Below are 24482 nucleotides of genomic sequence, written 5' to 3'. Positions count from 1 at the left end.
GCCTCGTCAGTTTTGGCTTTAGGAGAACCCGGGACTAGGTGACATTGCTTCGGCAGCATGAGCTTCCCCCGTTGACGAGCGGCCACCTCAATCCAACCTAGAAACTCCCTGCAAAGAAGAGGAGGAGCTCCGGGAAGGGCGAGGGTGCCGACCGGCAATGAGGAAGACGACCCACCACTGCCAGCTCCCTTTGCACTGCCATCTGGCCGCTAGTGGCGCAGCCGCTCCGGATCGGCGCCACCCGCCGGTGCCCCTGTTCTTCGGCCGCCGCATCTCACCTGGCCATCGCGGCGGCATCCCGACTGTCCGGTCACCACGCCGAGCCGCCACCGAGGCCTGGACGCCGAGGAGACCCACCGCGCCCAAGGGGCGGTCGCTGCGTCTTGGGCTGCCGCTGGGCGGCCAGGGCAAGCGAGTGAGCCGCCCTGGGCAGGCTGCGCTGTCCGCCGCCTCCGCGTGGCCTGCCGTGGCCGTCCGCCGCGCAGCTGCCGAGCCAGGCCGGCCGAGCCGCAGCAGCCCGCCGCCACGCTGCCCCAAGCCTCCTCCCGCTGCCGCCGCACAGATCTAGGCGAGGGAAGGCCGGATCCGCCGCCTCACCCCACCTTGCTGTCGTGGCCTCCTCGGACCGCGCCGGCGGGGAGCTTCGTCGTCTTCGTCCCGTCCACTTCGCGCCACGAAGAGAAGTCCTCGCTGCCACCTTCCCTGCTAGCTACCGGCTTCGCGCCGACAAGCTCCAGCAGTGGCGAGGTAGGGGATTGAGAGGAGGCGCGGGCGGCTAGGGTTTTTCGCCCCCCGAGCCGCCCGCGCGAGAGCGACGCAGGGGGAGTCCCTTTTTTTTTTTGTTTCTATGCACAGGTAAAGTTAAGTTTTCATGGTGCTTAAAATAGCACTCCCATCAAAATCTTGAAAAGTGTCCTAAATATTTTTTTTCCTTGCACTTTGACTTTTTTTTCTTAGTAAAGCTTCTTTAGGTTTGAACAAATTTATATAAAAATTTAGCAACATCGATAACACCAATTTAGTTTTATTGAATATAATATTGATTACATTTTAATAACATGCTTGTTTTGTGTTAAAGACGTTGCTATATTTTTCTATAAACTTAATCAAACTTAAAAGGTTTGATTAGTAAAAAAGTCAAAATGACTTATAATATAAAACGGAGGTAGTAACTTCTTTTGGATCCCTGCTGACCAAATGGGCAAAAGGCCATCTTTGGCACAAAGAAATCATGTATACAATACAAGCCTGTTACCTGCCAGTAGAATCCATAACATCATCTCTAGGACATGTTCCAGAATTTGTGGTAAATGTGAACGAGAAACTATATATCTGAAGAGATCTTAATATGTTAGGGAGTGATTTCACCTGTTAATTTCCTGGGGAAATTGCAAGGTAGTTTTGTGTATGGGCCAATCTCAAGAGCATAGATAGATTCAACACGATACAGAGAACTTCGTGAAAGAACAGAGAAGAAATCAATACTAAATACACAGGCAAGTACAGATGTCCTCTTTACCTGCATGGTCAGGTAATATTTGTCGGAAAAAAATGGCTATAGAAGAACAACATTTAGAAGTAGCTTGTGCAAGAAATGTCAACAAAACCAACTGCATTTCTGTGTGATAAATCGTGGCTAGGAGATTGTTAAGGAGAAGATGCAAAATTGATAAAAGTTTTCAACTAGAAATACAAAGGAAATCTCAAATAGCAATATCTTGATGATGTACCAGCACGATAAATGTGGGGGATTCCATTTACCAGGTCAAGTATATTTAATATTTCAAGGTTGAGAGAAGATCAATTGTTAACATATTCTATGCACCGGTATCTTCCTCGTCCAGGACCTGTTGCAAACCATCGATTCAATATCTTGGTTGGTACTAATGGTACCTTCCTCAAGACTTCATCAGCTACAGCCTCAAGGGAGTAATTATTAAGCTTAATTTCTGCACGCATGAGACGCCATAAGTTCAGAATGATTCTTCCATCAACATGTATACCACTAGCATGAGTATGACTCCAATTGCTCTCACTAGCATCATCAATAACATCATCAGCTGAAGATGCTCCAGGAAACTCCTGACAAGATTCCTCCACTGGGTTCATAGGTGGATGTTTCATCTGATTTGGTGGTGTCCTTGAAATTCTTTTCAGTAAGCCTATACCAGCTCCTTCAGCAAAAAATCCTAAAGATCCCAACTGAATCTCCCATCCAACTATAATATCTGGATCGATTGAACATATTTCATTAATAAGATGGTTTAAAAGTTTCTGTCTCTCAAGGAAATACGTTTATGTCGCAACCGGCAACTCTATCCAGGTTTCTGCAGTTACAAGAAAAAGGACAATAAAGACATCTCAATACAACAGGTTGAACTCTTACAGCCCTTAAAAAAGAATCAAACAAGTTCCTTAGCTGAAAACAAACAATTATGGCTACATGAGAGTGTAACTCTAAAACAGTAAAACTGTGGTTTATGATCCAACAAATTCTAAATAAAAGAACCCGAAGTTATATGGTGTTCTTCAAGTCCAGAAGCATAGGATATGTTCAGCACATATGAAAGGCCCATCACATGGAAGCAACAAATGTGTTTTTGATGGTACCATATCAAATCCTTAACAGACCCATAAATAAAAGTAATGATCCAAAGTACTCTCGTCAAATGACATCAGTTGCTACTGCACTGTAGCAGTCACCACCATAGTCACTCGATGTCCATGCAGACTTCTCTTGTTGAACTAGGATTATGACTCACATACTAATGTACTAAATTTCACATTTAACACAAGCACACAACTCTTCTGATTAGGACAGTTCAATTCCTTGAGATTCTGTAGACTCATTAAGATATATGTTGCTTGAGAAAAACAAAATTAAACAGAATGGAATTTTGATTAAAAAGGAAAAGATGACTGGTTAGTGCCAAAACAAGAAGAAACGGAAAAGTAAAACAACAAACAATTCCAAGATTTGAGTGATTTCACACAACCTCCTCCTGTGTGAACTGTCATTGTTTCCACGTATAAAGCACATGATTTCAGTAGTGTTGTCAGCATCATCCTCAACAGCCAGCGATACAGCGTTGATGACACGAAATCGTGGATCAGGATGCAGCTCTCCTCTGCTTTCTGTTAATACATGTATTAATGAAATAAATGTCATGTGATAAACTGGTAATTCAACTTTGCATTTTCTTTTCACTGGATAGAGCAAGTCAAACTGACATGATTAATAATAACAAAAAAGAACTGCTGGTTGCAGACATAGATTTTTCCACGAACAGTAAATTAGCACCTACATTGTATGAAGAATTAACAAAAAGAAACATATGTACGTCAGGAACAAAAGAAAAAAGAATGTGGTACAACCACTATGCTACTTATAGTCAATTGTAATCCACTACCAGTGCTAGTAGGACCACGGAATCCAATTTGACTGAGAGGTGTTAGTTTATCCTTCTCATCTCTTCCTAAGATCTGGGAAAACTCATGCCAATCAGCTACTCCTTCCGTTTCAGATTATTAGTCGTTTTGACTTTGATCAAAGTCAAACTAATTCAAGTTTGATTAAGTTTGTAGACAAATATAGTAATATTTACAGCACAAAATTAGTTTCATTTAATCGATAATTGAATACATTTTCATAATATATTTATCTTGGATTGAAAATGTTACTACCTTTTTTCTAAAACTTGGTCAAACTTAAAGTAGATTGACTTTGACCAAAGTCAAAACGACTTATAATTTGAAACGGAGGGAGTAGATTTTTCATTACTTGGTTGGAAAGATCTGGTTCCATCATAACTGTACCATTAGGAAAGGTTGTAGGGCTATGCTCCAAAGCCAATTTGGATGCAAGAGAATCGTCCATCAAAGTAGGACCTCCCATATCTCTACTACACTAAAAGGGAGTCATCGTCCTCCTCCTCTCCACCCAACCAATTCTGTGCTCCACCCCCTCTAGAAAAAACCAAACAGTTTCTCCAGAAAACCGCCAATTAGGAAAAAACAAAAAAAAGGGGGAAAAACACCCAAATGCTGCGTAGTAATAACACAGCAAAGCAGTTTCATTTTTTATCCCATGGCATAGCATGGCATGGGTAATTTGCTAGTATGGTGAAAGAGTAGAATTGTTTGCTCGTTCCTGATCAACAGACACTCTCTCACTACAGTTGAAATGGCCTAAGATAACAGTGTGTGACAACATCGATACATGGTCATTAAATTGACTGTGCAGGAAATAATCTATACCGGAGACACTAATGGAACAAGATTGTTAGGTTAGCCACTGGCCCACGGGGTGGCAAAAATGCATGTGTTAGCAAATATAGGGCTGACCAATCATTTTGGAAATGAGTTGGAACACCCCATGTATCCAATGAAAACTCGCTACTTTCCATGTGTTGAAATGATTCATTCTGCTTATTCGCTTCAGCATTCTGATTGAAAAACAGAGGGATATCGATAAATCCCAGTTTAGAAGTTGAAAAATAGCAGAAGAGCGAATGTGGATTAACAGAGAAAATATAATGTGTTTTAAATGATATGAAGTGAATGATGATACCGGAAAATTCAAGAAAGATTAAGTTTTAACAGAATAGCACTGTACTTATAGTAAGTTATAGTGGTATACTATTTCATTTGGTTGATAGTCCAAACTGTTCTAGAGGGAAAACAATAATAAATAATGATAAGCTGTGTAAATGGCAAATGATAACAAACAAATAAATAATGCTTTCTCCGTTTCACAATGTAAGACTTTTTAGCATTGCCCATATATATATATATATAGATGTTAATGAATCTAACCACATACATATGTCTAGATTCATTAGCATCTAAATGAATGTGTTTAGATTCATTAACATCTATATATATGTGGGCAATGCTAGAAAGTCTTACATTGTGAAACGGAGGGAGTACTATTTTTGCATACATGCTAAGCTATGTAAATGGCAAAGGACCTAAAAGCCTAATGCTAGAAAAACTGAAAGAAAACAATGAACATCTGTTACATAATCATACGTAGGCACTAATACAATTATTTATATATTAGATCGTTAACAACAACATCAAAACTACTACAAAATTTACATGAGCAACAACTACAGTATACATCAAATGAATTGCATTCACCATGATAAAATAAAGATCACTTGTGGAACTTACATTGACCATGATAAATAAATACCACTTTAACTTAAACTGAGGCAGCTCACTACCTGCTGAAGAGCCCTCCAAACAACATAATACTTCATTCTTCATTGGAGGCTTCTGTGCAAAGGTCATCTGCTAATATTCACTGCCAGAAAAACACATTTATGAATTCGAAAGGCCACTGGATGAATCAGGCCATTCTAGTCCCTCGGAATTCACAATTTCATTCTCTTTACAAATGATGTATATTGCATCTCCAGACTTGCCAACTTCTGATTGTTCAGACTGAAAAGATATCCTCCTCCTCATCATCAAGTCTCTCAGACCCTCACAGAATCACACAATGGGTCATGTTCACCTGATCGACTAAAAGATTCCCTGCCAGTCTTATCTGTGGTAGCATGGGAGTTCTTTCCAGTTCTACTCATGAAAGAAACACTTGGTTCCTTCTCAGTTGGCATCGCACCGTCTGGAGAGGTTTTAACATGACCATCAACATTTACATCTGACCTCTTTTTAATGGGAGGTGGCAAAGAGCACCAGAGAAGTTCAACTACTTTGAGGAGATGAGTAACTAGGCAATCCTGCACTTTTCCTGTTGATTTTATACTTACCATCTTCTTGTGGAACTTCCTGGTTTTCATCAGATGACCCATCAAGCTGAGGAATATTATTGCTCAGCGAACTACTCTCATCGAGCCTTACAGAACTGCGGTAAGATATTTGATCATTTGGTTGTTCTTCTCCATTCACAGGTTCAATTCAATCATTAATATCCTGGCACTCCAGCCGCTCAAATATCAATATACTATATATCATAAAAGCTAGACTGTGGTATTTATTATGTTAAGACTGCATAAGAGACAAAATGAAATACTGTTCTTGCAGTTCACAACAACTATGAAAAGAAACTAAGTGTTGCTCTTACCAAAAAGTGAAGAAGATAGGGAATGTGAGACTCATAAGGTTGGAATACTCTATTAAGAACAGCACCATCCTGAAACCAAGCATCTCAAAATCAGGAACCACAGGAAATAGTTTAAAATACTCCCATTCGAGAAGAGTAAAGTGTATTTACAAGGAAGATCACAAGATAAACTGAACAATTTCAAATTACTATAACATATGATAGTCTGTACAGAGAACAGACTCGATCCTAGATGGCATAACTGTCTAGAGGCCAAGTTTCATGTTGCTAGGAGAATGAATCCACAGCTTCACATCATGAAAATAAAGCAACATACACATGCAACACTGAGACACAATGCACATTTTTCAAGTGAAATGGCATGCAACAGAAGGCGTTTGAAATCAAATCTTTCACGTAAAAATACTAGTTTCCTACAGCAGACAAGTGTAGTCATTATTAATGTAAAGCTGAAAGGAAACATACGCAATGAACAAAAGCAAATAATAATATTGAAATATCTATTACAACTCTCTCTTTCAATAAATACTCCTTCCAGTGTCAGAACTAGCCATAAAATTCTGCAAAGTTTGACCATTAATATGTCAACAACTAGATAGATTGGCTATATAGATATTATATCAATAGATTCCTTGCTGAACATACTGCTGTAATATTATAGTTTTATTGATATACCTTGATGTTAAACTATAGCAGAGAAGGTCCAAATTGTAACTCCGAGACAGTGAAATATAAACAATACTAGTAACAATTAAGAAGAAATAGAGGGGATAATAAAACAAAGTACCATTGCCAAAAAATAGTGAAAGAAAAAAAAATCTAGAAGTATAACAGCTATATTCCTCCTGTCAGACATGTTTAGCTACTGGAAATTTGGAAAATACCAAGGTCATAAATTAAGCAGAAGGGGTCAACAGACCAATAGCTGGGCTGCAGCAGAATGTGCACTTGTGCAGTAGATGATTTCTCATGAAATTGTGGTTTAAACAAGCAACATGGTATTCAATAGTTGGATTCAATATCAACAAATATTAAGGATATCACGGAACACCAATAAAATTCCCACTGACTTATTTAATGCTTGTCAAGAATATATGCATAGGCAATTATGTATAGCCAATTAGCTACAAAACAAATCAGTAGATTTTTCTCATGATAACTCCAACACAGAACAAATGAAGGAAGTTTTGCATTTTTACCATTTTACATAGACTACCTTGAAGTCCAGAATTGGAATAATATATCATGGTTGCAAACTCTAGGTGGAAGCAACAATCATAAGACATCAGAACTTAGATACTCACACCAAGCATTGAGCCAGTAATAAATGGTCAGTATATTTACTGATAAACTATTAGGACACTGAAACAGAAACATATAGTGAGTACAACAGTTTCAATATTGACAAGGAGAAGCTAGACAATAAATATAAAATAGGAGTTAATGCTAAGAAATCAAGAATTAGTTCTGAAGGAAAAAAATACAGAAATAAATCAAAATTAATTAATTAAAGGAGAACCTAATATAATCTTTCAGGATGAACACTGATAGGCAGAAATTGCACAGCAAAGGAAACAGCGAGGATGCAGTTACTGTGTTCCACAACTCAGTATATCTTTTGTGAAGATTTCAGTAAATACTTTGTTTGGTTTTGATTTATAATTAATCATATGGAATATGTTCATGGAAACACTAGGTGTGAAGGAAAGAACAGGTAATCTAGAACTGGTTCAAACATCCATAGCAGCCAAAATACTTTTTAGAAAACAATAAAGTTATGGATACATAACTGGACATCACAAATACCTGCAAAGCTTTCTCAAGGTCACTTGATAGACCCCAATTATATATGAATTACCTAGAGAAAGGGCAGGAAAGAGACATATCAATTTCTCCTTGTCATCAAGCGATGTTCTTGACATTACAAGCAACAGTTAATCAGGGAGCATCAGTATTCAGTTCTACCATTTGCAGAGAATAACACATTTAGGCTATTTGGTTAAGAAAAAGTAACGGCCACTTATTTCTAGACACAGGTGCCCTTTTCACCAGTACAAAATCTAAGAGATGCTTACCGAGCCACATGCACATACAAAGGGTTCAGCCTACTGTTTAAGTTATCTAAATGTGTTGCAGATGCATACAAGGCAAGCTTTCGACAGATGAAGAAGTGACCTTTCAAATCACGAATTAATTAATTAAGTCAATAAAATTGCAACAGCGGTGTGCAACTGCCATATACAAGAGGAATTAGTGTCTAAAAAGTTTGTGAGATAGCAGTAAGGCTCAGTTAGAATATGAATAAATAACAATCAATTTCAAGTTTCAGGTGATGTAGATATGAAAATCATCAGCAAAAAGTTTTCAGGTAATGTAGATAGAAAATCAGCAGTACAATTCAAAATAGAACAATCCATGTAACAAATTGCAAAAGTAACAGTAATAGCATATACATGATACATCAGGGTTGCATAACTACAAATAATGAATTACCTTTTTCAATGTTATGAAGAAGGTCCTCTGTGCAAGGCACAGACAGAAATTGAAGGAGATACAAAAAACAGCAAACGTTTACAAACTAGTTGGCACAACTAATGATGAATGGAATAGTGTGAGCAACTTTCCATAGAGAAGCGATATAAAAAAAATTGAAGTATATCTGTATTCATTCAAAAACATGAATTCAAAATATAATAGAGCTAATCATCATATGCATGTCCAAACTCAACCAAAACAAAAAAAAAACAAAAATCAAGTGCACACAGAAGTAAATATTGCATATATTACAAGCAAACACCAAGTGTATAGAAAATAATGTTAAGCCCATGCAGGATAAGAGGGCTTCAAATTTAGTGAACTTCGAAAGTGAAGTTGGATCTCCAAACTTCGAATTTGGTGCGCGTACAGTATCAACAAAGAGCACATTGCCACATTCCCTCCATGGGCATCAATTGTTGGGCATAGATACCGTGTAATACATGAGGAGGATTAGTTGCTGCGCATGGCTACCTAACAGCAAACACAAATGTATTATACCCTCACAGCGTAACTCACACTCAAAACACTTGAAAGGACGCGACGCACTCGGTTGAAAGCTTGAAGCTGCAACCAAACATGACGACCAAAACTAGCTCATCCGTAATATCAACAGAGAGAAAAAAAAAAGCACTCATCAGAGAAGCTGCTACGCACCAGATGGATGTGGAGGCAAGTAAGGAGTGGAGCCTGATCACCTCCTTCACCTAAATCCACCACACATCAAACTCATCAACCGCTTGACGTGACGTGGGCGCGGTGCAGAGGCATAGCACAAGGGGGGCGAAACGGGGGCTCGAGAGAGGCGGGTGGAGAAAGGGGGCGGGGAGGGAAACGCACCGTGGAAGTGGCTGTAGGAGAAGTCGAATCCGGCCGGGGAGGGGCGGCGCCATGTGGTAGTCGAGGGATACGATTCGCACGCAGAGCACCGGGGAGTCGGTCCCCGGCGACGAGGGCTCCGCTCCGGCGAGGGGGCAGCCATGGTCGCCGCCGCACAAGGTCAGGCATGCCCGGGGGTTCGTGCGAGTTGCGGCTGTGTGCTGTTCGGCGGCGTGGGCTACGTGGGCCGCGGGCACCTTGCTCTGGAAGCTTCTGCTTGGTTTGACATGGTCGGCAGGGTGAGGTGGGTTGTGGGCTTGTGGCATCGGAACGGGTTGTTCACTTTTTGATGCCTAAATATCAACATTGCCAAATTTTGACAGTACCAAATTTATCAATATTTGGTAAAGTTAACAAGTGTAGGCTATGTTTAGTTTGTTTTTTTTTAAATTTTTTGTGAGAGGAAGATTCTAAAATTGCCAAACTTTGATAGTGGAGCAATTTTTGGCAATGTTTGGATTGTTACCTCCCCAAATTTTGAGAAAACCAAAACTTTGTACGGTTAATTTTAACTGTAAAGTGATAAGGCCCTAGGTTTAAGTCTATCTTACCCTATAGCTCACCAACTACAGTGATGGGTGAGGAGCTCGACGGGGAGAAGGTTGTCGTCGTTGCAAGCCCGACCTAGTCGGGGAAGGGGAAGCACCACCGCTGCCCTACGCAACCATCATCGAGCAAAGGGCGAAAGAGAGAGGGGGAGTGCCACTGCCGCTGTGGCCACCTGCCAAAGCAACTCCTCTAGCTCGACCACATGATGTTGGGCGGCGCCAGCCTACAAATGAAGAGCGAAAGAGAAAAAAAATAGAGATAGGTAGAGAGAGAATGGGCCCTAACAAGTGGGGCCCATGTGGATCCCACGCAAAACTCGGCCAGGTTGACCACATTCAACTCGCCACATTAGTTGAAACCAAGCACAATACTGCTATAGGATCTCAAGTACTCCAGTATTACAAGTTAAGAATCTATTGTATATGGTATTACGGTTTGTCAACACGATTCAAACTCGACGTCGAGATGAAAAAATTTCCAAGTAAACTCATTCGTAGTTCATCCAACCATGCGCACCAAGCCCATCCAAAAATGATGATGCTGTGCTCTCAATTTGAGGTTCCCAACCTTACTCCCTCGTTTACCGCGCGTACGCTTCGAAAACTACTAAACGGTATTTTTTTATAAAAAATTTCTATAGAAAAGTTGTCGTGAAAATCATATTAATCAAATTTTCAAGTTTTTTTAAGCCTAATACTCCCTTTGTTTCATATTATAAGTCGTTTGACTTTTTTCTCAACCAAACTTCTTTAAATTTAACCAAGTTTATAGAAAAATATACTAACATTTTCAATACAAAATAAGCATATTATCAAAATATATCAAATGTTAGATTTAATGAAACTAATTTGGTGATGTAGATGTTACTATTTTTTTCTTATAAAATTTAGTCAAACCTAAAGAAGTTTAACTAAAGAAAAAAAGTCAAACGAATAATATGAAATGAAGCTAGTACTTAATTAACTATACATTCACTGTCGTCCCTCAATTTTATACCTTGACATCCCTTATTCTCAATACCAGATATCTTTACCCCTAAACTATACAAAACCGTCCAGTCTAGGTCCTATAGCAGAATAGACACCTGGTTTTGCTGACGTGGCAATTTGACCCGGTCCACTCATGCTGACTAGACGCTTATGTGGGAAAAAAAATGTAGGACCCACCTGTCATCCTTATTCTCCACCTTATCTCTTCTCCTGCTCTCTCCCACTCTCTCTACCCTACTCTTGGTCTCTCCTCCCTCGCCGAGGTGACGGTGGCAGCGGCCGTTACAGCCCGGGCGGCGATGAGGTGGCGTGGGGGCGTCGGCTAAGGCTCACGGCAACGACGAGCTAATGATGGTCGATAGCTTGGGCCGGCGAGGAAACAATGCCGACTAGGGCCAGTGAGGAGGCAGCGTCGGCGGCTAGGCGGTGAGGAGGTGGCAGCGGAGCGGAGTAGGGGCGAAGCGCCCGACGGAGCGGAGCGAGGGCGGCGACAGATGAGCGTGGCGGAGATCTAAGGCGCACACGCGGGAGACGGCGTGCGAGATCACGCACGACCGCTTCGAGCTCGCGGTCGTGCTCGGCAAGGAAGAAGCCGACAAGGGTGCGCCACGCCCCGAGAACCACCTGTCGGCATCGCACGCTCGGCGTCATGAGGGACACCGCCGCGCCTAGAACAAACTCGTAGAGTACGGCGACACAGTAGTGGAGACGCTCGCAAGAGGGTCACGACGCGGCTCCACCCCTCCTGCGCCGCTGTAACATCCTGAAAATTCCCAACAATAAAAATCACTAAAATTTCGAACTTTTCAAAACTTTTTCATCATGCTGGTTGTTATGATTGCAATTGCTTGCCAAACCGTAAATGATCACAAAGAAAGTAAAGTAAGGATCTAAAAATTTAAGTAATAGGTAAATTTACGAGAATATAATATTGTTAATCCTACAAATAATTATGCACAAGATAGTTAAGTCAAATATTAATTTCTATTACAAATTACAAATCAGGTATTAAATATTCGAACCATGATTGATAGCTTGATGTCACAATTAGCTAAAGAAATAGTAAGATTAAATCTAATTCATTTGAATCGAATCTCACATGAAATATAAGAACACATGAAATGATGATCACCATTATAGTGATCGTGTTTATAAATAAGTAATTCACCGGAATATATAGATTGATACTTGCAACATGTCGCCGAGTTACTCATGACATGAAAATCACTCATATAAAATAATGGTCATATAAATAAATTAATCCTTATATATAAACAAGAATATGTGAGTGTTTAAAATTAGATTAATGTTGTACCGAGTCTTAATTTACTATTTATAGAATAAATAGATTAAACCTATCCGTGTAAAATATATTGCTATACAACTAAACTTGACCAATCTGCTAATGTATTAATCATGACAAGTCGTTATATTAAATTTAATAGTACCCCAAAGTCTTCAAAAATATATAAGTTCACCTTAGGGCCAATAACTCAAATTAATCTAAAAAGAATTCATTTGTGCGATAAATAAATAAATATGGATAATATTAATCTAGGGTGAATTCATTAGTTAAGATAACACAAATATTGAGTAAAATGCATATATGTAAAACTAGGAATTGTGGAATCAAATTTATATGGAAAATACACTAAAATCGGGATAAATAGGAAAAGTCACTGTTCATTGCACTCTAGGTGCTCGACGTGGTCCCTGGCTCTATTTTCCCCCTCAGCCGCGCGCGCCTGGCTGCCTCGCTCCCCGCGCCACGCCGCCCGCGTTGCGTCGCCGCTGCCGCGCCGTCGCCGTCGGCCGTCCCGTCGCCGCGAACCGGTCCCGTCGTCCCCGCGCCCCTGGCCCGCCGCGCGCCTGTCACGCCGCCGTCGCGTCGCCGCGCCCACGCCCCACGCCTCGCGCCGCGCCCCGCCGCTGCCGCGTCGTCTCGTCACCGCGCCGCGCACCTCGCGTCACCGTTGCCGCGCCGCGCCATCGTCGCGCGCCGCCTCGCGCAGCGCGCCCACGCCTCGCGCCCCGTGCGCCGCTCGCCCGTCGCGTCGCCGCCTCGCACCCCGCGCCGCTGCCGCGCCGCGTCGCCGTCGCCGTCATACCGAGCCGCGCCGAGCCCCGCGCCGCGCCGCCCGTCGCGTCATGAGGCCGCTCGCCCCTATAAAAACCCCGGCCCCCTCCTCTTCCCCACCCCACACCCATTTTCCCCCATTCTCACCTCCTCTCCTCTACTCACTCCACTGCGCCTCCCGCCTCCACGCCGCCGCACCGCCGCTTTGAGCCACCGCGCCGCCTGCACCGCCGCCGCCGCGCCGTGCGCCGTCGTGGCGCCGCCCTCGCGCCGCCGCACCGCCGCCTTCGTGCCGCCGCGCCGTGCGCCGTCGTTGTGCCGCCGTCGCCGCCGCCGTCGTCGGTAAGCCGCCGCCTCCTCCCCTTGCTCGGTCGTCGTGCCGCCGTCGCCGCCGCCGTCGTCGGTAAGCCGCCGCCTCCTCCCCTTGCTCGGTCGTCGTCACCAGGGAGAAGAAGCCGAGAGAGAGAGAGAGAAAGGGAGAAGCCGAGGAAGAGAGAAAGAAGCCGGGAGGGAGAGAGAGAAGGAAAAAGAAAAGAAAAGGAGGAGAGAAAAAAAGGAGAGAAAAAGAAAGAGAGGGAAAGAGAGGAGAGAAAGAAAAGAAAAGGAAAAGAGAGAAAAGGGAGAAAAAGGAAAAGGAAGTAAATAGGAAATTAGAGGGAGATTAGGGAAGTTTAGAAAATTTAAAATAATTAGAATTTAATTATAGATTAATTATAGTCATAGAATTGCAAAATTTAATATAAATTATGGATTATTCTTGGTAATTTCTATAAGAAATCAATTCGCGGTAGTAATTTAGACGTAATTAATAACTAAACAAATAGATGAATTCTTATAGATTATTATAGATTATTTTTGGGTAAACCCTATAAGTAATCGATTCACGGTAGAAATTCAGATTTAATTACTAGGGATTTTAGCCGTGTATTATATTTAATCATTTAGTCATAGACTAAATTAAATCATATAATATTTCTAGGATTTCGTTCGATATTTAGCTCCGATTTGAGTGAAACTTGAACCCAAATTCATCTAAATTCATAAGCTTTCCAATGATATATAATTCACTATTTGATAAAATATATTTATAAACATTAAATAATTAATATCAAGATGATGCATAATAGTCAACTTAAAAAAAATATGTTAATAAATAAAATTAGTATTGTACAGTAGAGTAGATATAATAATATTTGTCTCTAACATGTCTTGCCACTGTAACAACCACACAAACTAATTTTATGTGATGTATCAAATGAATGGATGTATAGGAAAATTTCGATGGCCATATAATTAAATCCATGGCTTATAGGTTATTTAAATCAAGTGTAGCCTTATGATTATGCAACTAAAATATGAACACACATAGATGAATCTTTAACCTGTTTAGGAGAATAATAATAGAGCTAGATGTGGAGGAATCACTAAGTAAAATAATCGATGCAATACCATATAGAATAGCTTATATATGCCTAAATTGATTACCACTTATTAGTAACCCAATAGAACCAGTGCTTAAACTTGTCGCATCACATATACAATATCACTCATAGAAACTAGCTAATGTATAATTAAACTACAATATATTCAGGAATCACTTGGAGCATTGGGTAGTACACTTTCTAAATAAGCTCATGTATAGTAGGCGACCAAAACCTTATACCTTGTTGCACACATATATTGTACATCCCATTATAGTTACACAATTAATTTATCTTTTTCATATATCAAACTGGGGAGTATATAACAAACATGAATAGTAGATAAGTCCTAATTATAAATCTTGACCTCATATGTTCATAGTTCGATTGTAACTCCGGATTGTTCATTAAGAGATAATCTGTAACTATAATATTATAAACTTCCCGAACTTAACATATAGAGCATGGATAATTATTAACCTTTTATAATTTATTGTGACAAGTAAAATATGTTCATAATTAAAGTAAAGCTTCCATCAATAAAATAAATAATACAAATGATTCACTATAATTATTTGATTGATCCTAAATCCATCTAACAATAGAACCTCTAGTATATGACCGTCCTATTTAGATAGATGCATGCTTAGCCATAATCCTTCCATAAGCCATTTGATAGACTAAACCACCGATTAGCCAAATATATATGTATCCCATAAATGCTATGTTGGTTAACTCCTAAATAGGCCACGTTGACAATAGAAAGATTAAGAAACCTTAGCCCCTAGCGTGATTGGAATCCATTAGCAGACATGAATAGTACATTTTGTTGCGCGTATTTGATTGTTGTTTGAATATTGGTTTTTCTCGCGTATTATAGACCTTGTGTATCGGTTAGACGTGAGGCAACGTCTGCAACTTCCAGGAGGTGAAGGTTGATCAAGATTATATCAGTAATAAGGATTATCCTGAGCAAGGCAAGTCATCACTATTCCTTGAACATGTTGATCCCAATTGCGAAATTGTTTTGTTTACAAATAAAATTGCATGCAATTATGAACATCCTACTTGTGATTATACCATGCCTTGATTATTGTTCACCTTTAAATCTTTGTAACCATAGATACGTACGAGTCCCTAGTCAACTATGACACTTGCTTAGAAATGCTATTTTAGATTCATGCATACTCATATTTATCAAATGCTATATGCTTGGGCAATTACCTTTGGGAAGGTAATTGAGATACGGCATGTGGAGACATGAGCGCCACATTGCCATGATATTGATGACATGATTTGTGAAAGGAAAATAAAGTAAAACAACTGTTTTCGACTAGGGCGGCTGGAGGACTTGGGTGGTGTCCGGAAAAGGCTAGTGCCGTCCCTGGTCAATTAAGGACCGAGCCATGAAGTTAAGCAGGAAACGACCCCCGTACAACCGCACTTCTCGTATGGGTATAGACCTAGCGGAGTAGATAGCTGAGCGGAGGCAGTATCCATGCATAGTGGTTTCTTGATGTGTGAGGCAGGGGCTCTACGGTGGGGCAGCCATTGGTAGGACCGCGAGGCGGGTGTCTACAGTGGTGTCGCCATCGGTAGGACTGCCATGTGAGAATCTAAAACATAATTATAACTTAATGCATGTGTGAGTCTTCCCTTCCCGGGTGCGCCAGAACTCCTCTCACTGCTAGAAACCGTGTACGCCTAGAGTGCATGAGGATGAAAAGTTCATGGAGCGGGTACTGCCAATGCGAGGTTATCGAAAAGCTTTGCCGTGACGCGTTTCATGTGTTGGGACGAGGCTCATGTGTTGGGCAGTCGCGGAGTGCGGGTAAAGTGTACATCCACTGCAGTGTGAGTAAACCAAATCTATTCGAATAGCCGTGCTCGCGGTTATTGAGCACCGGGACATGTATTACACTTGGCTAGACTCTAAATTCTTAACTTGTGGGGGATGGGTTATTGCATGATGAATTTTATGCTGATGGAGCCACTTCCCGATAGGAGGGAAGGTGGACATCCTCAGAAAACCATGACGATTCAATGGCGGGAAGCTATCCTTGGGATCACAATGGATGGTGGACAGAACCGTCGTTGTTTAAAGTGAACACTGGTACTAAAATTTGATCAGTCTATGCTAGGTTTTAGGCTTGTGAAAAGAATTGTAAAATTAGCTTTATGCAAAAGAACCTGAAGCCATTCCTTGAAATACCCTCTATCATATGCATTGTTGTTGTGGTGGCTTGCTGAGTACGGTTGGTACTCACCCTTGCTATTCATATATCTTTTAGGAGAGTGTTGAAGAGAAGCCCTTGTCGGTACGCTTGCGTATCCAACAAGATGATCGGAGTGCGGTCTTGTTCTAGGTCTCGTTCCCTAGTCGACTGCCTGTGGCATGTTAACCGGGCCCTTATATTATTTTGTCTTCCGCTGTTGTTCTCTGATAGTTGTTGGCCTACCTGGCCCTAATGTAAGTATTTAACTCTTTTAGCCTAAATTCATTCGTGATATGTTGTGATCCAACTATATATGTGTGTACCAACTACTGATCCAGGGATTGGTACGGATAAACACAGAAGATTTCCGATTTCTAAAATCGGGGGTCTACAGCCGCCTACCCGCCGAGCCTCGGAAGAGGCCCACGAGCCACCTTCGCCAAGCGACCGACGGGAGAGGGGGAGTGGAGGCCGACCGAGTGAGGGGAGATGAGGCCGACAGGAGAGGGGGTGAGGATGTCGGCCGCGTCGGCGGGAGGGGGAAAGAGGCATCTGTCGCCGCCGCCGCTCTCGTACGTCGCCCGTCGCCACCTGCCACCGCCGTTCGGCTGAAGGAGAAGAGAAGAGAATAAAAGAAAAAAGAAAAGAGAAGGGAAAAAAGATGTGGACCCTATAATTTTGGCAAAATTTGCTACAGGACACCGAAAGATTACGGCCTTTGCTGTGAGACACCCCAAGATCGTGTATTTGCTGGTGGACACTGCAAGAAGTGGTAATTAGCTGCTGGACACTCCTTCTATTATTTTATTATTTCCGATCAAAATGGAGAGAGAAACTTTGGTTAAAGACAAGTTTGCCCATGGGCCCACTTGTCAATCTCTCTCTCTCTGTTCTTCTTCTTCCTCTCTCTCTGTTCGTCTCTTTCTCATTGCGCCGCCGCCGAGCTCCACCATGGCTGAGCCGTCGTGCGTCGTCGCCGTCGGCGGTGAACCCCAGCTCTAGTGTCGACCAAACTGAGAGAGGAAGCCCTCAATCTCTTCGCCGTCCTCAAATCCCTCGCCGGCCATGAAGAAGAAAACGCCCGCTGTCACTGTAGAGCTATCTCCATGTCTGCCTCACCACCGTTCCATACTTACCTTAACATGCCGAAGATTTTTCATTTTGATTCCATCCTCTCTCGTGCAGCGGATCGACGGGAACGCCATCGTGTCATCGCCGGCCTTGGAGCGCGCTCTGCGCGTCGCCGCCTCGACGTCGTCACCGTTCCGGGTGCAGTGGATCGTTGTAGGCCGAGCCACCACGCCATCAGCTTCACCTCGACCTCCTCTCTATTTACCCCCAAGTACCCTATCCAGTCGCGCAGCGATCTTAGAGATCGGCATCATCTTTCTCCAACTCCGGTCGCTGAGCTCCATCTTTGATTTCTCCCTCTCCGGTGAGTCCCAATCCGATTCCTTGCCATGGTAGCCTCGCATGGACCTCTCTAACACGAAAGACATGCATGCATGACAATCCTTTGAAGAAATTGAGCCATCGCCGTTCATCCAAGGTGAAGCGCCGCCGCCGAAACATTTCGCGAGCCATCGTCGACAACCAAGCTTTGCCGACCTCATTTGTGCGCCGGGCCACCGCCGTGCGTCATCGCCGTCGGCGGTGAACCCCGGTGATGCGCCGCCGCCGCCGCCCCGCCGTGGCCGAGCCATCCCGGCTCGGGCCGGCCGCCGTCGCGAGGAAGAATTGGGAAAAGAAAAGGAGAGAGAGAGGAAGAACAGTACGTGTCCAGGGGCATTTTAGTACTTACACAACTCTTTCTCTCTCCATTTTGACCGGAAATAATAAAATAATGGGAGGAGTGTCCAGCAGCTAATTACCACTTCTTTACAATGTCCACCAGCAAATACACGATCTTCGGGTGTCTCACAGCAAAGACCGCAATATTTCAGTGTCCTGTAGCAAATTTTGCCTATAATTTTTGTCACTTCCATGTGGGCCCCACTTACTTTTTTTTAAATTTTTTCTGACTAGGATGTCACGTCAGCGAAAGGAAGAAGATGATGCTGACACGTGGGGCCCACATTTTCCTTCTCACTTACATGTGGGCCTTACATTTTTTTTATTTTTTTCTGACTAGGATGCCACGTCAGCGAAACCAGGTATCTATACTATAGATGGCCATAAGGCCTAAGGCCCGATCGCCCAGCCCAAGCATTGCATGGCCCGACTATTTGTCGGGCCTGTGCTTGCACGGCTCGACAGTTGGGTCGTGCCAAGGCTGATGCCTTGGCACGGTGGGCTGGCCCGGCCCGGCACGGTGGAAGAAAATAGTAGAGGGATCTAAAATAGACTTAATTAACCATATATGACAAGGCCCAAAGAGAAGAGGAATACAAAATAGACTTATTTTTTAGCCATATAAGACACAACCCAAAGAGTCGAGGGAGGAAAAATAGACTTATTTTATAGAGAAACATGATGGGTTGTCATGCCTTCGGACCGGCCTGGCATGGCCCAAGTCTTATTGGATCGTGCCTGGGCTGTGTGTGCAGCTCGCGGGCTGACACGACACGACCCGACATGTAGGTCGTGCCGTACCGGTTGTATCTGGGTTGTGTCGGGCCGGGTGGCCCGTTTGGCCATCTATAATCTGGGACCTTTTTTGAACTGTTTTACATAGTCCGTGGTGCACATTTTTGATATTGCAGTTAGGGGATCTCAGATATACTCAGCGTATAGTTTTTTTAGGTGAAAGCGGCAAGATTATTGCCGAATACATTAGAGGGGGTGAAATTAGTAGGTTACATAGAGCTTACAAGTGAACTGTTACCGGAGATATGAAGCGACATTCTTAGGAAATAGAAATAACGATAGAGAGGGGACAACAATAGGGGAGGAGAAGAGGAAGAAAATGAGATCATCAAGGAGGCTGAAAAACGAAGTTATTTTCTTGAATGTCTTTCCTGATTTGTTGGGCTGCTCTGTGGATAATTGAGAGACGTCAGGTAAACTTACTAAAAAAACACGAGACACAGCCGAAGTTGAGTCTACTCCCATCGAACTCGGTTTTGCTATCCATCTCTCGTGTGATTTTTTTTCTGGCATTTGATACGTTTTAGCATCCATGCAGCTTGCAATGTGAACGGCATCGAACGTTGCATGAAGCTCGCCGGCCGGCTGGTACGTACGCCCGCGCGCGATGTTGGAGAAGCACGGTGCCAGGGTGGCCTCTGATCGAGCTGGCCGCCGGCAGTACGGCCAAAGCTGTTCGGCGAGCGATACCGCCTCTCTCATCATCGTCGTCGTGAAATATAAAGTTATAGGCCTATATAACTAAAATTACATTTGTAAATTCAGTTGATGTGACATGTAAGTATACTGTAATTTTGATAAAAATAATATATAAATAAATATGTATTTGTTATATTCTTTTGTAGTCTGTTGGATGTAAATCTAAAGGTAAAAAAAATCTAGATGATTTTCCTTTTTTGGAAATCACCCGACAAATAAACATACAGTCCCGATTGAACTTATTAGCTCAAGCGAAGAATCTAACCCGCACGACGCGGGGCCACGTACGCCCTGTGGGCCCAATCCAAATCCCCAACCCGCACGACGTGGAATGCAACGAAACCCATGTCCAACTTCAGAGGCTCCAAAACCCAAACCCACCCGACCCGACGAAACCCAAACCCATCTCTCTCTCTCCTGAAAAAACGGGAAAGGAAAAAAAAAAAAGCGGAGCGGCTGGTCATTTCCCCGCGAAGCCGTCTTCCTCCCCACGCCGAACCTTCCAGAATCCGCCGTGTCGGGCTGCTCCTCCGCCGCGGCGGCGCCGCCGCCCAATGCCTCCCCGCCACGACCTCGTACGCCGTCCCTCGTTTCTCCTTCTCCGGCACCAACTACGCTCACGACTCACGGGTGTGTGTTCCTGATGTCTCTCTCGATTGCAGGGCAAGCGGGACTTAACTACTGAAGCGGAAGAGCCCAAGGGCGCCATGGACGCCGCGGCGGCTTCCTCCTCCACCCCGGCGTCGTCGCCCCGTCCCGCCGAGTCCTCCGGGGGCGTCGAGATGATGACCACCCACGGCACGACGCTGTCTGGGGCACCGCAGGTGGGGGTGCCCACGGCCATGGACTGCGCCTCCGCGACCTCGGCGTCGTCCTCGGCGGCGGCCGAGCACGGCGCAGATGGTGATAAACTCTCCTCTCCGCACGACAAGATGGCCAGCGACATCATCAACAAGTCCTCGTGCTCCAAGTTTGACAAGGAGAAGCCCGATCAGGAGGTGGTGGTGCGTACTCGACTCCCCCGTATCATTCGATCGCTTGTTGTTTTTGATCGTGTTATGGCAATGCAAGTGTGTTCCTAACCCGCGCGTCGATGCTCTATGATCGTTTTGGAATTGCGTGGGTTCTCAACTTCTCATCATCTGGTTCATAGTTGTAACTTGTAAGAATTGAGATGGTTAGTTGGAGATGTTTTTGGCAGTCATAGTTTGATCCTGATCAGTTAATGGCCTTGCGGCAGTGAGGCGTCCATCCTCTTCTCTAGGCACGGCTAATTTCCAATAAACCATTGCTTAATTTCTCTCTGTTTCCATCAAGCGTGGCTGTAATGAATTACTAAATTGAGTGGTATTAGTTCCTGCACACTTTTAACTGTTGGATGCGTTAGCATGTTGTCAGCATTATAATTGCAGAAGTAATTTCAGATTATTTGACTTGATGGATGTTTTGCATGTTGATGTAATATGCTCTTGTATTGGGGACCTTCTTGCATATGTAGCTAAGTGAAATAGTGTGTGTGTGGCTGTGAACAACACACCAGAAAAAATCCCCAAAACTGAACTTTATGGTATCAGAGCCCTAACCCTAGCTTGCTGTCGCCGCCGCCGCCGTCCATCGCCGCCGCCGTCGCCGCTGCCGTCGTCGCACGTCGCCCCTGCTCTCATCCGGCCTGACCAGCCTCTACACACAGCCACGTTGAGGGGCTGGTGAGCGCGCGCTGCGCGCGGCCGCGCGGGCGCAGCGCGTGTGTTGTAACCTGCTGCTCACGCAGGAAATGTGAGGAGCTCAGCTAAGGGAAAAGGAGGATGGTGGCTTGGCTGCAGACTTGGTGACATAGGAGGATTGTTTGCTGCAGGAACTAGGAAGGAGGTGGTACGTCTCTTGTTTTTGCTTGTTTTTTGGCTACTGCCTGGGAGGAGGATTGGGACTGGAGTCAGGCGTAATGGGCTGTGGTACATCAATCAAGAGGAGATGGGATTGGCTGTAGTAGTGGGAGATACTGAGAAGGAGATTATTTTGCTTCATTGTCAATTAGGACATCCATCTTTCGAGAGTTTGAGTAAGCTGTATCCTGACCTCTTTACCAAAGTGGACAAGAGTAGACTTGTTTGTGATGCTTGTGAGTTTGGCAAACATACACGGTCTACATATGCTGGAATTGGTCTTCGTAGTTGTGAACCTTTTATATTAATACATTCTGATGTTTGGGGACCATGCCCAGTTACTTCTGTGAGTGGATTCAAATGGTTTGTTACCTTTATTGATTGTTATACTCGTATGACTTGGATTTACATGCTTAGACATAAGAATGAGGTCCTTCGTTGCTTTCAAGACTTCCACAAATTGGTTACCAATCAGTTTGATGCAAGGGTTCGGATTATTCGAACTGACAATGGGACGGAGTATATTAATAGTGAGTTTGTGTCATATGTCTCAGATCATGGAATTATTCATCAAACCACTTGTCCTGGAGCCCCCCCTCAAAATGGTGTAGCTGAGAGGAAGAATCGGCATTTGCTAGAGGTGGCTCGGTCATTAATGTTTCAAATGAACGTACCTAAGTATCTGTGGAGTGAGGCAGTGATGACAGCCGCATACCTTATCAACCGCATGCCATCCAGGATACTTGGTATGAAATCACCAGCTGAACTTTTACTTGGGAAGCGAGAATTTAAAGTTCCCCCAAAGGTATTTGGTTGTGTTTGTTTTGTGAGAGATCATCGACCTTTTGTTGGCAAGTTGGATCCTCATGCAGTAAAATGTGTCTTTGTTGGCTATGCATCTAACCAGAAAGGTTATAAGTGTTGGGACCCTATTGGGAAGAGGTTATTTGTTAGTATGGATGTAACATTTCGAGAGTTTGAACCTTATTACAGGAGTCGAGGAGACCTTGATCAATTTCTAGAGGAGTTCTCAACTGTCATCGAGATCGACAGTCGAGAGGGGGAGATAGTTGAGGTTGATGCACATAAGCAAGGTGATGAGGATGTGGTTATTGGGTCAATTCCGAGTTTTGTTGGTGATACTATTGAGAAGGTTGTGGACATTGGTGAGAAGGTAGTAGACATTAGTTGTGACAAGGATGAGGGGGTAGTTGTCGGGACAATCCCATGTCCTCTGGAGCGTGTGGAAGTACAACAAACTGAAATGAGAGTATATCAAAGAAGGAACAAGAACCAAGTTGATAAGGTGACAGGGAAGGAGCAAGTGCACCAGAGGAGCCAAATTCAGAATCAGGGGGAGAGAAGTGGTGAGCCTATGCAAGAGCAAGACAAGGAGTCACAACAGCTGCAACAGTTTGAGTACGCAGTCCCAGATTCCTCCTCTAGCCTCTCTCCAACAAGTTCCTCCCTCCTTGAGACAAGTGGTAACATTTCTCCTACCTTTGAACAAGTAGAGTTACCTCTTGCACAACGTAGAGAAACTAGATCTAATGCTGGAAGACCTCCTATACGCCTTGGTTTTGAACACCTTAGTTCTAGACATGACATTGCAAACTATATCTCATACTCTCATATTTCACCTGCATATAAAGCATTCATTGCATCATTGCAAATAGTGCCTATTCCAAAGGACTAGAGATGTGCAAAACAAGATCCAAGATGGAAGGATGCAATGAAGGAGGAGTTGCGTGCCCTTGAAAAGAATAAGACATGGGAACTTGTGAAACTACCAATGGGGAAAAGAGCAGTGGGATGTAAATGGGTATTTACAGTGAAGCAAACCCCTGAAGGGAAAGTGGATAGATATAAAGCAAGATTAGTTGCAAAAGGTTATAGTCAAACATATGGAATTGACTATGATGAAACATTTGCACCTGTGGCTAAGATGAGTACGGTGAGGATTTTGATATCATGTGCAGTTAACTTTGGATGGCCTCTTCATCAGTTAGATGTCAAGAATGCTTTTCTACATGGTGATTTACAAGAGGAGGTATATATGGAGATTCCCCCTGGATTTGGAAATAGCCAGACTGTTGGGAAGGTATGTAGGCTCAAGAAGTCCTTGTACGGTTTGAAACAATCCCCACGTGCATGGTTTGACAGGTTTAGGCGTGCATTGTGCAATATGGGATATTCACAATGTAATGGAGATCACACAGTTTTCTATAGACATAGGGGGGCACACATCACTATCTTGGCTGTTTATGTTGATGATATAGTGATCACTGGAGATGATGTAGAAGAGATCAAATGCTTAAAGCAGCGATTAGGAGAGGCCTTTGAGGTGAAGGATCTTGGACCTCTTCGATACTTTCTTGGGATTGAGGTTGCTCGATCATCAAAGGGGATAGTTCTCTCTCAAAGAAAGTATGTCCTTAATTTGTTAAAAGAAACCGGAATGCTTGGATGTCGTACAAGTGCTACTCCCATTGATAGGAATCACCAATTGAGTGCACAGTCAGGTGATCCAGTTGATAGGGAAACTTATCAGAGGTTG

The 24482-nt window shown here is 43.3% G+C and overlaps 1 long non-coding RNA gene across 4 annotated transcripts; it reads right to left on the bottom strand.

Moving 5' to 3' along the window:
* Positions 1-1595: 1595 nt before the first annotated feature.
* On the bottom strand, positions 1596-9700 carry LOC4342704 (uncharacterized). Of its 4 annotated transcripts, none has more exons than XR_010742676.1 (7): positions 9467-9700; positions 9284-9333; positions 7898-7949; positions 6092-6160; positions 5229-5940; positions 2997-3135; positions 1596-2327 (listed from the first exon to the last, which is right to left on the bottom strand). It is a non-coding gene; the product is annotated as an uncharacterized lncRNA (long non-coding RNA). The 4 variants fall into 4 exon arrangements; XR_010742679.1 differs by having other exon boundaries at positions 1691-2228; XR_010742678.1 differs by lacking the exon at positions 1596-2327 and adding an exon at positions 7308-7453 and having other exon boundaries at positions 2813-3135; positions 5176-6015.
* Positions 9701-24482: the final 14782 nt, after the last annotated feature.

This window comes from Oryza sativa, chromosome 7, assembly GCF_034140825.1.
Source record: "Oryza sativa Japonica Group chromosome 7, ASM3414082v1".
In the NCBI taxonomy this organism is placed as follows: Eukaryota; Viridiplantae; Streptophyta; class Magnoliopsida; order Poales; family Poaceae; genus Oryza; species Oryza sativa.
The sequence above is the reverse complement of the archived record's forward strand: the minus strand, read 5'-3'. Positions and strand labels throughout refer to the sequence as shown.